The sequence below is a fragment of the Canis lupus genome, chromosome X (assembly GCF_003254725.2).
Source record: "Canis lupus dingo isolate Sandy chromosome X, ASM325472v2, whole genome shotgun sequence".
Classification (NCBI taxonomy): domain Eukaryota; kingdom Metazoa; phylum Chordata; class Mammalia; order Carnivora; family Canidae; genus Canis; species Canis lupus.
In genome coordinates, this window is record NC_064281.1 from 15,162,067 (window position 1) to 15,176,950 (window position 14,884).

At 43.0% G+C, this 14,884-nt stretch overlaps 1 pseudogene; it reads left to right on the plus strand.

Annotated features, from left to right (window-relative positions):
* The first annotated feature begins 11,466 nt into the window (after positions 1-11,466).
* Positions 11,467-13,681, plus strand: LOC125754671 (40S ribosomal protein S2-like; annotated as a pseudogene).
* The last annotated feature ends 1,203 nt before the right edge of the window (positions 13,682-14,884 follow it).

The window sequence follows — 14,884 nt, forward strand, 5'->3', positions numbered from 1 at the left end:
TGCAGGTAAAATCAGCAGTAGCCGAATAGATGGGGCTGTTTTATGTTCAGCTAGAGCACACTCAACCTTTGACAGGAGATCTGTTTGGTTAAACCCTTGACCTCTCTGAAAACTGCTAGAGGATACACTGAGGCAAATAGTTTAGGAAAGTTCAGAAGAGCAGTAAGTGCTTAACGAACATATTTGATCCCTTGACATTTTAGCCCCCATTGGTCAGGGATGATCTTTTTGCCCTTGAAATCACCTTGGAGATAACATGATTTTTCCCTTGCTACTCAAAAAATAGCTTTACTTGTCATAAAATGAAGTGAAAAACCTCCCAGCCCAAGCGCATAAAAGGCTTACATGCATGAGCCTTATCATGATCTTTCCTACTGTAGTTCTGAAATTAGTCCCGAAATTTCACTAAAGATGCTGAAAATGTCCCTTTTGCATTTCCTTTCTAGATTGTTCCCTCTTTGAGCAATGGTTACCGGGGTCTTTGAGAATGACTTATGTGTGCTAATTGGATTAAAGGTGAGATAATGGAAGAGATATTTTTTCAATATCCCAGTAACATTCTTAATCTAAGAAACAGATGTTCCCACACCTTTTTGCATCTTTGTGTTCAGTGATTACAATAAGAAGCTTTCAGAATCTTCCAAATGGTTCAGATTCATTTTCCACATAGTTGGAAGTGGGAAGCCACCAATATGAGGACCTTGAAACTTAAATGTAATAACTAGGAGGTAGAAGAAGGTAGAGAGGGAATAAAGGACTCCATCGAGTTGTTCCTAGTTGTAGTTTCTATATTTCTTTTGGTGCTCAAAGTCATCCTTCCGTTTCATTCATTTATTAAAGCAGCTAATGCTTTTTATGATCTCATGCACACAGAGAAAAATATTAAAATGCATTTACCAAGTGGAAAATGAAAGAATTCTGGCTTAAGTGGTCATACTACCTTCATTATAGATAATTCTTGCACTCAAAACAATATAAAAAAGCAGTTTATCATCTATCCATTAGAAAAAAAGTGCTAAATTTAACACACAGATAAAACCTTCTCCTTTCACGATAATTTTGTCTTAACTTGCTTTTCTTTCACCCAACAATGTTTCTACAAGTCTTGTAGGTCATTGGTATTTGAGAAAATGGCACGGAGGTGGGGGTATGATTCTTTTATCATCAAAATACAGGTCATAATGAAAAAATATAATTTCTCATGATCAGGTTGTATTTCTCTAATTTTTATTTATTTTTTATTTTGAAATATTTTTTATTTGTTCATTGATGAGAGACGCACAGAGAGAGGCAGAGACATAGGCAGAGGGAGAAGCAAGCTCCCTATGGGGAGCCCAGTGCAAGATTCGATCCCAGGACCCCTTGATCATGCCCTGAGCTGAAAGCAGACACTCAACCACTGAGCCACCCAGGCACCCCTGTATTTTTTTTAAAGCCACAAAAATCTTATTACAGTAGCACCCTGGCTGAAAGTGTTAACAAACTTAGTTTTCTTTTTTTTTTTTAAGAGTTTATTTATTCACGAGAGACACAGAGAGGCAGAGACACAGGCAGAGGGAGAAGCAGGCTCCCTGCGAGGAGCCTGATGTGGGACTCGATCCCAGGACCCCGGGATCATAACCTGAGCCAAAGGCAGACGCTCAACCACTGAGCCACCCAGGGGCCCACAAACTTAGTTTTCAAAAAGTTTAGTAATAATAATAATAATGGGAAAAATCCTTTGGCTGCATTTATCTGTAAGAGTGACTAATCTGGCATTAGAAAAGGTCACATTTTCCATAACTGATCAAAGAATGTGCAGGACATCTGTCTACATTTGATGTTATACAAAAGCCTTGGCATGCATAGAGATGGAGGTTCTTGGGTCCTGCACCCAGAGATTCTGATTCATCAAGTCTGGGGGTTTACCTGGGAATCTGCTCTTTTAACAAACTGCCCTGGGTGATTCTGAGGTTGGTGGTCCAGGGATCACTCCTGGAGAATGGCAGTCTTGTAGCTTGTCTGAGATTACAATGGTCCAACTCTGCCCTGCCCCGCACCCTCTGCTAACACAGCTCTTACTAAATATCCTCTAACAAAGATCTTCGGGAGGATGACTTTCCTACAGCTTCAGTATCTCAAAACATATTCTGAATTATCCTCAATTATGACAATTATGTTTGGTTAAACACCTTTGAGTTATTCTCTAAAATCCTCCTGCAATTAGTGAATACACAGGGGCATATCTGGTAACTGTTTATTAACCACATTATATATTTGGCCAGAACGTCTAGCTAGATAAGACCAGTGGCGCTGCCTATTCACCCAGTTTTGAAAACCAAATGAAATGTTAGAATTCAAACAAAGGGCTCATAGCCTATCACCATTATATATCAGAAAAGTGATTGTATCACTTAGAGAAAATACTCAGAGATGGTGCCTGTATATTACAGAGATGTTAAAAGGGTAGAAAGGGTTGAGTTGAGACAAAGACCTGGCTATTTTGACAACTGATACTGATAGTATAGTCTGTTTTGCTGAATTTCATTGTTTATTCCTTCTATTTATCTTCCTAAATCAATTTAGATGTGTTGACTCAAGCGATGTTTGAAAAGGCTTCTGGTGAATTCTGGACTGCCTTTGAATAGTTCATCCCTCATCACAAACACCTGGAGGCAGGAAGGCATCAGGAATTGGCTGCACCAGAGAATGGCTTTTCTTCCCCAGGGTGAATGCTGGACCCACTCTGCAAAGGAGGCCAGACAAGCTCTCACAAATAAGGTACAAGACAGAGTTCCTATGGGAACCAACCATTTACTTCCTTTCCCCTCTTCCTTTCCTCTGTTGGCACCCTGCAGAAAAGAAAGGAAGTGTAGTAGAATGTATTACTGGTTCCACAATTCTTCCTTTTATTCCCTTCACTGTGCTATACTTCACTAGGTAGATTATGCTTCTCTGTCCCATGGATTTTGAGTTGGCCGTATGACTTACTCTGGCTAAGGGCAAGTGGTCAGAGGTGATGATGAATGAGTTCTGATCCAAGATGCTAAAAGGCACTGCAACTTTCTGCCAGACTTTTCTTGTACTTCTGTCATCTACCCTGAGAAGAGCGTGCCCCAGGAAGCTGCTGATTTCAGAATGAGACACACGTGGAGCAGGCCTCTATCTGATTCATAGCCTTAAACAGAGCTGCCATAACTGACCCATAGACACATGACTGGGAACAGTAAGTGTTGCTTTAGTAAGCCACTAAGATTGGGGTGGGAAGTTGTCTGTTATGCAGCAGCATCATAGCATTAGCTGACTAATACAGGTGGGTAACTGCCAGTTACCCAGGACTCACTCCTTATCAAGCATAATTTACACTAACTCCTTTAATCTACAAAATTTCTGGGGCACCTGGGTGGCTCAGTGGTTGAGCATCTGCCTTTGGCTTGGGTAATGATCCTGGGGTCCTGGGATTGAGTCCCGCACCAGGCTCCCCATAGGGAGCCTGCTTCTCCCTCTGCCTGTGTCTCTGACTCTCTCTGTATCTCTCATAAATAAATAAATAAAATCTTTTTAAAAATCTACAAAATTTTGAGGTCTATTGATGTTTCCATCTTTCATGAAACATCTGCCTAGGGACACCCGGGTGGCTCAGGGTGTGATCCTGGAGTTCCTGGATCGAGTCCCACATCGGGTTCCCTGCATGGAGTCTGCTTCTTCCTTTGCCTATGTCTCTGCCTCCCTCTCTGTGTGTCTCTCATGAATAAATAAATAAAATATTAAAAAAAAGAAAGAAAGAAACATCTGCCCAGAGAGGGCAAGGACCCACAGCTAAGAAGTGACTGGGCCAGAAATTCAAATTCACATATTCCCCTGTCCAAATCCAGTGATTATTCCATGGCTGTTTCCTACCTCCCAGCAGTTTACACCACAGGTGGTAGCAATACCAGCAATATAAGTAACAATTTTGCTCTTTTATGAAGGGCTTTACAGTTTGATGCATTTTCATGTACTTTTCTTCATTAATAAAAAAATGTCCAGTTACAAATTGAGGTAGTTCTGATTAGCTCTTCTCAAGATTGAATCATAGCCCATGAGATTCAAATGGAAAGTATTGTGCTTTAGAAACCACAGGAAGGCTTAAAATAGACTGGAATATTCTGAGGTTATAGGTATGAGAGAAAATGTACCAGATAAAAACCAGTTGAGCCAGTGTTTGGAGCCTTTCTTGACCAAAGCAGACAGACTCCATAGAAACTACTCAGGACCTCTCCTCTGACCACATTCCGAAGGCATCACCAGTATTGTCACCGTTGATGCTTAGAAGGGGCAATATTTTCCAACTCTGGCTGCACATTACAATCACTTGGGGGCTTAAGGAAAACAAACATCTGGGCACTGCTGCCAAACAAACTCCATCAGAATTTCTGTATTATGTACATCTGTATGTTTTTAAAGTTCTCCAGGTGATTCTAATATACAGCCAGAGTCATATCCCACTATACTAGAAGATGGGACACAGAAAGTGTATTTGCTGACATTTAACATTAAAAACCAATTCCAGGGGCACCTGGGTGGCACGGTCGATTAAGCACCCTACTCTTGGTTTCAGATCAAGTTTTCATCTCAGGGTCATGGGATCGAGCCCCACATCCAGCTCCTCACTCAGCATGGAGTCTGCTTGTCCCTCTCTCTGCCCCTCCCACTCTCTCTCTCTCTCTCTCTCTCTCAAATAAATAAATAAATAAATAAATCTTTAAGAAAAAAACTCCAGTCAGTGGCCCGCACCTGGAGATTGGAGTGAGGTTCAGCTTTGTGTGTCTTTGAACTTCCCACACAGTGGCTCCCCTACTATTGTTCTTTATCGTCTCTTCTTCCTTTACTGAATCCAGACTTAGTTGCCGACATCCATATCTTTTTTTTAAAAGATTATTTATTTATTTATTCATGATAGACATAGGGGGAGAGAGAGAGAGAGAGGCAGAGACACAGGCAGAGGGAGAAGCAGGCCCCATGCTGGGAGCCCGACTCAGGACGTGATCCTGGGGCTCCAGGATCACTCCCTGGGCTGAAGGCAGCACTAAACCGCTGAGCCACCCAGGGATCCCCCCGACATCCATATCTATGTCAGTTTCTACAGCAGTGTTTGCCAAGGGCTAGACTCTAAAAATCTGTAAGAGTTGGTAAGAAATTCGCTACAACTGAGATCAGCTAACTTAATGGGAGAGGTGTCACGAGCTTCACTAGCCATCCAGGTGTCCCCATTTATCCCCAAATCATGGACTCCTGTACATCACTAACCATCCCCCCAACCAATCCCTGGGACTTCATAGGACCAGTGTCTCTTCAAGAAAGTATTTGCCCACATTCTCGTGAGCCATCTTTGTTGCCAAGTACCTAGTTCCTGACAGTTGCCACGTAGACACCTGTTTCTCTTCCGTGAACTGTCATTCTGCATTAGTAGCCACTCCAGCCCCTGCAAGGCCATTGCCATATGGCAGAGTAGGGGAGGAGGAGCATGACCTCTTCTTGGGCTCAGCATGTCAGAAGGTCCCTGATGAATGGAGTCCCTTCAGCTTTAGGCCCTGACCCCTTTATTTCTAAGGTCTCAGAACTTTCATCAGATCAGGCACAAGGCAGATACCAGGCCAAGGATCTGTGCCCTTACCCTTCCTCTTTTTGTCCCCAGGTGAAAGGCACCTCAAATCAGCTCAAGTAAGACTAGGATGACAGGTTCCTCAGCCTGGTGGATCTGCTGACACAGACTACTGATTTGGGACTCAGCAGGGACACCTTGTTTCACAAGGACCCTTCATGCCCTCTCTGTAGCTCCTCAGTAAATCCAGTCCAAGGTAATGATGGGCGTTGGAAGCCACAACTCTATTGTCCTAAGGTCATTGAAAGTTGGTGATCGGTCTCATATCCAACTTGAGAGCACCAAACCACTAGGCTGAGGTGGCAAGCAATGTTCCCAGGCAATAGCTCAGAAGGGAGTAGAGGACTTTTCATAATACTTGAGTATCCAGACTCATCTACAGGGAGATCTTTGAACTTCTTCCTACCATAGAAGCTATGTTGGAACCCAGCCTCGGTCCCACTAAGTCCTTGTGGGAAAGAAACACTTCAGGTGGGTAATGGTGAGTCTATGATGGAGAGAAAGGGACATGAATGGGAGAGGTGATGGGGAGGGTAAAGGGGGAATAAATCTGATTCTGAAAACAGCTTGAGATTTAAAATGCAACTGGAAATCAGACCTGGAGGCAAATTCACTCAATGATTGATGAGTGAATTCAGGAATTAAATAAACCTAGTTCCTTTTAATATGATTTCCCCCAGAGAATAATCAACAAAACTCTAAAAAAGATAGCTCCAAAGCTATCTCATATTTAATTATCCCTAATTCTGTGCCGTACACAGAGGAAGAGAAGGAAAACAGAGGTTTCGACTTCATGGCTTCTATTTATCCAGTGAAGTGGCCAGATTCATGGCCTGGGACAAGGAGGGGAACCATTGTCTTGTCTGATACAGAGATGAATTTTGTGGCTGTTTTGATTATAATTTTTGATCTGGTTTCAAAAGTTCTTCCCTATGGAACTTACTTGAAAGAACTTGGCCCAAGGCATTTGGAGTGATGAAAGTTTTTTATAGGCGTGCTTCTTAAGCAAACAAAAGTTAGTGCTTTCCCTGGCAAAGCATTGCCTGTGTGACAGTGGATGAGATCTTTCTCTCTCAAAGGCTGAAGTGGGATAAATGGGGCATTGTGGATTGGGCTATCCCTCTCAGATATATAGGAGTGGCTGGCTGAGTCCGTGGGTGTGCAGGAGTGGTGAGGACTCTTAGAGTAAGTCCTTTTCATCGAACCCTTCCCAGAAGGGATTGCCCTTCAGCAGAATGTCCCATGGAGTGGTTTCTCACCCTAGATTTCAATTTCCTCATTCTTGAAGGTTTCTACAGAGGAAATCCATTTCCTGCTTTCACTTGCTCTCCACACCCCCTTAAATGGGTGATCCAGAAGATGCAGAGGCCAGAGAGCCAAGGACACTTTGTTCTGATGCCTCCTACAAACTGCACCTTCATGTAATACTCATCAGTCACTCTGCCTTTGAACTCCTGTCTGGAGGCAAGCATGAGCTCACTGAACCCATCTCATATGCCTGAGTGAGTTGATCATTTTCTCTTATTGTTATTAACTCATCAGGTTGATGTTTGTGATAAGAACTGGAAAAGGATGGAAGATCCAGAGATATCAGAGAGTTCCTCTTTGATCTCCTGGAATGATGTTTTTTTTTAAAATATGCATTGTTTATTTGAAAATATTGATCTCAGTCTCCTAACTCTAGATACTATTTGACCACACATAGTGCCCTTTTGAACTGGTAATTAATATATAGTATCCATAGAGAAAAATTTAAATTCCAGCTTTATTATTTAATAAGTTTGTTACCTTGAGCACCTTACTTAACTTTTATGTGCCATTTGTAAAATGGGGACAAGAAATCGTCTACCTCGGGGGCACCTGGGTGGCTCAGTGATTGAGCATCTGCCTTTGGCTCAGGTCGTGATCCCAGGGTCCTGGAATCCATTCCTGCATCAGGTTGCCTGCAGGGAGCCTGCTTCTCCCTCGGCCTATGTCTCTGCTTCTCTCTGTGTGTCTCTCATGAATAAATAAAATCTTTAAAAAAAATGGAAGGATAAATGTTAACGTGACATCCTTCGTACCCCAAACTGCTAAGAGCTAGGAATATTTTAATTATTCTAGAAAACAGTATGCTTCCCAATCTTCTTGAATAAGATAATGCAAGTTGTGTTTTGTTGGACTACATCCATAATATTAGGGTGTTCTGTGAAAAGAAGATTCAATAGTCAAAATAGTTTGAGAAACCCTGGATTTAATAATGTCAAACCGATTTCTTTACTGGAAAACTTCTCCTGTCCCTGAACGTACTAATGGGGTAGTGAATCCCTGCATTGGTCAAGATGAGCTAGGTTATACTGCAATAAAAACAAACTCCCAAATCTCGGTGGCTTAGGTAACAAAAGTTTATTCCTCGCTACCTCTGCTACACATCATCTTCATTTGGGGACCTAGACAGAAGAAATAGACTCTATTTTTTGTTTTTGTTTGTTTGTGGTAAATACTCCAAGGTTGATACATTTACCTACTTGGTAAGGTCCACGAGAGCAGGGACCTTCAATAAGTATTTGTGGGTCAGTTGGGTGAATGAATGAATGGATGGCTGGATGATGGATGAGTGGATGGACAATGGATAAACAGACGGAGCAGTGGGTGACAAGGGACTTCCCTCTTCATGGCTCAGGATCTCTGTAAATGGAGTGGAAAGAGTGTGGACCAGGAGTCAGGTTCTCCAGACCCGATCTAGTTTGAGGCAACCGCTCCTTGTGACCTTGGGCAAGGAGAATCATTTACATTTGAAGTGGGCTTTAGAGTTTGCAGTGTGCTTTAACTGTATTTTTTCCTTAGATCTTGAAAATAACTGCAGGATGAGTAAGTCTTAGCTTTGTTTTACAGAGAAGGAAACTGAGGTTCAAAAAAATTAGGTGGCTGCACCTGAGTGACACACACAATGACAGAGAAACATCATATGAGGGAATATCTCCCCCAGGCTGTACGACCCTCTTCAGTCCGTTTTTTTTTTAAGAATTAAAAAAAAATTAATTTTTAATTTAATTTTTATTTTATTAATTTTATTAATTTAAATTTTTAATTTATTTTTTAATAATTTTTAAAATTTATTCATGAAAGAGAGAGAGGCAAAGACACAGGCAGAGGGAGAAGCAGGCTCCATGCAGGGAGGCTGATGTGGGACTCGATCCCGGGATTCCCGGATTCTGGGATTCCGGGATCAGGCCCCGAGCCGAAGGCAGACGCTTAACCGCTGAGCCACCCAGGCATCCCCCTCTTTGTTTCTAAATTTTGAGCAAATGGGGATCCCTGGATGGCTCAGTGGTTTAGCTCTTGCCTTTGGCCCAGGGTGTGATACTGGAGACCTGGGATCGAATCCCACTTCATGAATTAGTAAATAAAATTTTTTAAAAAATAAAATAAATTCCGAGTGAAGGAAGACACCCTTATACCAGGAGAGTGTTTTAGGAAAGCAACTTCCACGGTGATTTTACAAAATAGTGTCAAACACTTCAGTGCTAACTCATTGATGCTAATTAAATGAATTCCCAGGAAATATGTATAATATTGCTGAGCTCAAATGACTTTTACAAGACGGGAAATGAATGTATTTTGTCTCAACCGTATTCCAGATGCACTCTCTACAACGTAATGTCTGTTTCAAATGATAGGTTCTTTTTCTGTCAAATTCATTGTCTTTGAAAGCTAGAACAATGGACTGTCAACTGCCAGAGAAGAGCCAGGCAGTCGGTAAACAACATGGGGTTTAGTTTTATTCCATAATTTACTCATCATGGAATTTGATTGATTCTTTTAAAATGCCTTTGATGGTGACTGAGAGAATGGTGGTATTTGAGAACCTTCTAGGGGCTCTGCCCTGAGACTGAAGAGGGTGTGGGGGAAACTTGTGGCTGTCTACAGGGGTAGACAGAAGTCAAAGCAGCAGCCACCAGGGTCCGAGTGCCGCCCTCGCCTTGAAATACTGGACTGGGAAATCAGATGTGCTGGAGGTTTTGAGTTGTCAAAACTTTCTGTAAACCAATGTAATCAAGACCCAAAGCTCCCCCATTTCAAAGGCCTATGAAGAGGGTTAATTATGGTCTAGAAAATTCTGCATGAAGAGTACTCAAAACATTTGAGAGTTTGGCAGTGGATGATTTCTTCCCTTCACTCTTGACAGGTTAAGTTTTGGACTCAAGGTATATGAATTTGGGATGTGCAGACTTTTAAAATTCTGCTGTGAAAGATATAGTCCCTACCTGCTGGGAATTTATTCTCCATTAAGCAAGCAAACAACTCACTTATGTAGAAAGTCAAAAGCAGATGAAACATATAAATGAGTATAAAGAAAATGGAGCTATGCTGGGACCCAATATTTTCAGCTCTGGCTGCTAGCTGACAAGCCAGGGGCTCTAAGAGAATTTGGTTAGTGTCACCCCGGGAGGACTTCCTTTGGGAACACGTTTGGAGACGACAGTCCAGAGGGCTCCGTAGATGTCTGATAAGTGCTGTCACACTAGGCCCTGTGCTGCGAAGGCCCTGACTGTGGCTTAATGTTCTACAATTGTCACATTGACATTCTTAATAATTTTATCTTTGGATTTGTGTTTTGTAAGTAAAGTCCTGTGGGACAGTGGAGCACTTGGGGTGCCAGCATTTGGAGCCTGACCCACCTTGAGTCTGCCTCCTGTCACCTCCCCACCTTCCCCAATGGGTTCTTGATCAATCCCCGTCAGTATCCAGGTAGCATTGGGGGGAGGGGGTGGAATGGTGTGGGTAGAGTGGGATAGGGGACTGGTGCCCAGGAAGGAGACCCACATTCTACCTGGCGCAGGTGCAGGAATGTCAGGGTAGGGGTCAGGGTTGGATATGTGCCCCTCATGGAGTCTCAGGTGGTGTGTGGCAGGAGCCAACCCAACCCTGAGCTTGCAGCACTGTGGTGGGTTCAGCAGACAATCTGGTAGGTATGGAAGTTGCTATCCCTTGGGGGTCTGTCACAGGCTCTAGGAAGGGGTACTGACTTCCTGGCTGGGGCTGGGACACTGCACGTGGGCCCAGGGGCTGATGGGAGGGGGCACCTGGCAGCCAGCAGAGCCCATGCACCCCATCACAGAATGGGATCTCCAGGTGCCTATGAGAGTTTAGTGTGACATGAGATAGAAACTAAACACACACACACAGAGCACTAGAGAGCAGAGGACACATTTTATGTTTCAGGACCTAAATGGTACTTTTTTCCTGCTTTTTGAATAAGGGCCCTGCATTTTTATTTTGCCCTAGGCCTAGCAAATTATATAGCTGGCCCTAGACTACAGAATATGTTTTCAATAGTTACAATAAAAAGAGAGGGAGCCACATCCATCATCTTGCCACAGACTGGCCGGGAGAGTGATGCAATGTCCGCTGGTCTACAAATCCATTAAACATATAAGGGGCCCCCCTCAACCCCCTTATATACTTTGCTCCCATTGGCTGTGGACTCACACTGTGCTGCTTGCTATAAGACATGGAAGCAAGGATTTTTTTTAAAGATTTATTTACTTATTTGAGAGAGAGCAAGCAGGAGGAGAGGTAGAGGGAGAGAGAGAGAGAAAGAGAGAGAGAAGCAGATTATCTGCTGATCCCGACATGGGGCTCGATCCCAGGAGCCCGAGATCATGACCTGAACTGAAATCAAGAGTTAGATGCCTAACCACCTAACCGACTGAGCCACCCAGGCACCCCAGGAGCTAAGATTTTTAGTTTACCTGCTGCTGGTCCTGATCCTGACACTTAAAGATCAAATTCTCATCATTTTGCATTTAACCAATTTGAGCTGTCTCCAGCTCCCTCTTGTCTTCCTGCCTTCAGGCACTTGTGCCTTGCTTGCCTTCCAAGCCAGCTGAAATACACTTGCTAAGATTCAGGCACAGGCAAAACGTCCTCATTTTAAATGGTTTTGCTCCACAAATGGGTGACAGCAGGACAGAGATGTTCATGAGACTTCTCTGCATTGCCATGGTGGAGTAGTATTTGGTGGAGGGGAAAGGGAGGAAAAGCAACATATTTGTAAAGTACTACAGAGTTACTACCGTTCTCCTCCTTCAAGTGTAGACATGGAAGCCTGGTAATTAATCTAACAACTAACCCAAAGACTCACTTCAGTGGACGAGCCTGAGTCTACTGACACTGTCTGTAGACTGACACCTGATGATGTCAGACAGTGGGAAGAAAAAAAATATACTTTCTGCTTTGAGATAGTTAGAGGCATTTCCCATTCTAAATCAAAAAAACAAAACAAACTGAAAAACTCCCATGAACTTCAGTTTCAGGATTCATAAGTAGCTCAGGAAAGAACGGTTGGGTTATCTCAGCTGTGCTGAACATTTTCTTCGGCTACTCCCATCAGCGATTGAGCTCATCAATTTTGGAAGCCGTCCTACTATGTCTCATTAGGCTGTTTGAAACTATTTATGTCAGAAAAATAGCACTCTTATTTTTTCATTGCTAATTAATGGATTAAAAGTCCACTCTAACCGTGTTAGAATCTATAGCCCAGGAAGAAGATGGTCCTGGCCTGGTGCCCAGCTGCATCTGACACCACCCAGTGCTGCCAATGCCTGGCCATCAGTGTACATTATGAGGGATACAACCCAAAGCCACTGATAATACATCTGGAGTGGTTGCTAAATTTAGAGGCATCCATTAGTGGACTCTTGTTTTTAACGAAATGGAAGTTTGTTATTTAGAAAAATTTGTTTTGAATTATTAATCTGTGTAGAAATAAGAAATACTTGGGTTTTTAAGCCAGATCAGCTTGGGTTCACAAAGTCATTCTGCCTATTTTAAGATGAGGGAAGGCCATCTGTTTGTCGGGAAGAGAAGTGAATAGCTCTTGAGTACCTTGTAAAGTAGCAAATGATGGACCATTTTAAGTGGGTTGGTTTAGTTAAGTCTACAGTCAGTTCAATGTTTTAACTATTTATAGACTTTGCTCATAATGTAAAATGAGCATCAACTGTAGTTGTGGCGGCAGATGGTTGTGCATTGCCCTTGCTCAGTACCTTAATTCTAACAGTGATAGCTTCTACTTACTCAGTGCTTGTTATGACCTAGGAATCACATCAAATGCTTTCAATATGCTATTTTGTGCTCCCAACCATCTTATGAGCTAAATAGCATTATCTCCATTTTATAGACCAGGAAACTACCATTTAACGGGGTTAAGTAACCTTCCCAGGATCTAAGAGCCATTTAAGGAACAGAGACTTGGCTTTATCATGTTTACAGACTCCTAAATCTAGGCTCTGGGGTTTGGAAAAAAAAAGGGGGGGAAAGACCTAGAAAAATTACTGAGTTCTAAAATCTCAAGTGATAAAACTTAGATAATTTTTATAACACCAGTCCTTCTGCTGTATTGGCAAACGTGTCAGAATCCACCTTGTTCCAGAGGAGAGACATACACGCACACACATATGCACACACATGCACGACAGCCCTTGGCCATTCACACCAGGGCAGTCAGCAGACACTCCTATTCTGGGATCCTTTGTGCTCAGAGCCAAGTAGAAAGATAAGCCAACTGGAGAAGTACTCAGAGCACCAATCTATAAGGACGATAATATTCGCAATGGAAATTAGAAACATGGTATCCACTGCCATCCGTGGGGCCATCATCCTGGCCAAGCTTTCCATCTTCCCCGTGCGGTGAGGCTCCTGGAGGAACAAGATCGGCAAGCCCCACACTGTCCCATGCAAGGTGACCGGCCGCTGTGGTTCTGTGCTGGTGCATCTCATCCCTGCCCCCAGAGGCACTGGCATTGTTTCAGCCCCTGTGCCCAAGAAACTACTGATGATGGCTGGTATTGACGACTGCTACACTTCGGCCAGGGGCTGCACTGCCACTGTAGGGAACTTTGCCAAGGCTACTTTTGATGCGATCTCCAAGACCTGCAGCTATCTCACCTCTGATTCCTGGAAAGAGACTGTGTTCACCAAATTTCCCTATCAGGAATTCACTGACCATCTTGTAAAGACCCACACCAGAGTTTCCGTGCAGAGGATCCAGCTCCAGCTGTGGTTACCACATAGTTTCATATAACAAAAATAAAAGTGAACTAAAGCTTTTAAAAAAAAACTCAGATCTCCACATGTGACTGCTTTCATAACCATCAAAATATACATTGGTCCCATTCCAGCCAAGTAGGCAATGGAAACGAAAAAATGATCTTGGTGCCAGGCCTGCTCCCCAACTGAAAAATTGTTGTGTTAACATTGAAAAAAAATATCATTTGAAGTACACAAAATTCTTGGTCTGCCTTGAGGTCCAGCATGTCTTGGTCCAGACCTGCTTGTGCTATGGATGGTAGACCCCGCTTCTGACACCAAATTATTGGAGCCTCAAGCACTATGTGTAGTCTTCCATTGCAACCACACTGTCTTCTTGCTCTCTTGTGTGAGGGCCAGTGCATAAAGTCCAGTGCTTGTCTCTGCATCTGAGGAGTCATATATCTTAACTGAGGTAGGATCTAGTTCCCATATTTATAAATTCTCACATTTAAATGGCCATATTATTTCTATTTTATTTTTTTTTATTGGTGTTCAATTTACTAACATACAGAATAACACCCAGTGCCCGTCACCCATTCACTCCCACCCCCCGCCCTCCTCCCCTTCTACCACCCCTAGTTCGTTTCCCAGAGTTAGCAGTCTTTACGTTCTGTCTCCCTTTCTGATATTTCCCACACATTTCTTCTCCCTTCCCTTATATTCCCTTTCACTATTATTTATATTCCCCAAATGAATGAGAACATATAATGTTTGTCCTTCTCCGACTGACTTACTTCACTCAGCATAATACCCTCCAGTTCCATCCACGTTGAAGCAAATGGTAGGTATTTGTCATTTCTAATAGCTGAGTAATATTCCATTGTATACATAAACCACATCTTCTTTATCCATTCATCTTTCGTTGGACACCGAGGCTCCTTCCACAGTTTGGCTATCGTGGCCATTGCTGCTAGAAACATCGGGGTGCAGGTGTCCCGGCGTTTCATTGCATCTGTATCTTTGGGGTAAATCCCCAACAGTGCAATTGCTGGGTCGTAGGGCAGGTATATTTTTAACTGTTTGAGGAACCTCCACACAGTTTTCCAGAGTGGCTGCACCAGTTCACATTCCCACCAACAGTGTATGAGGGTTCCCTTTTCTCCGCATCCTCTCCAACATTTGTTGTTTCCTGCCTTGTTAATTTTCCCCATTCTCACTGGTGTGAGGTGGTATCTCAATGTAGTT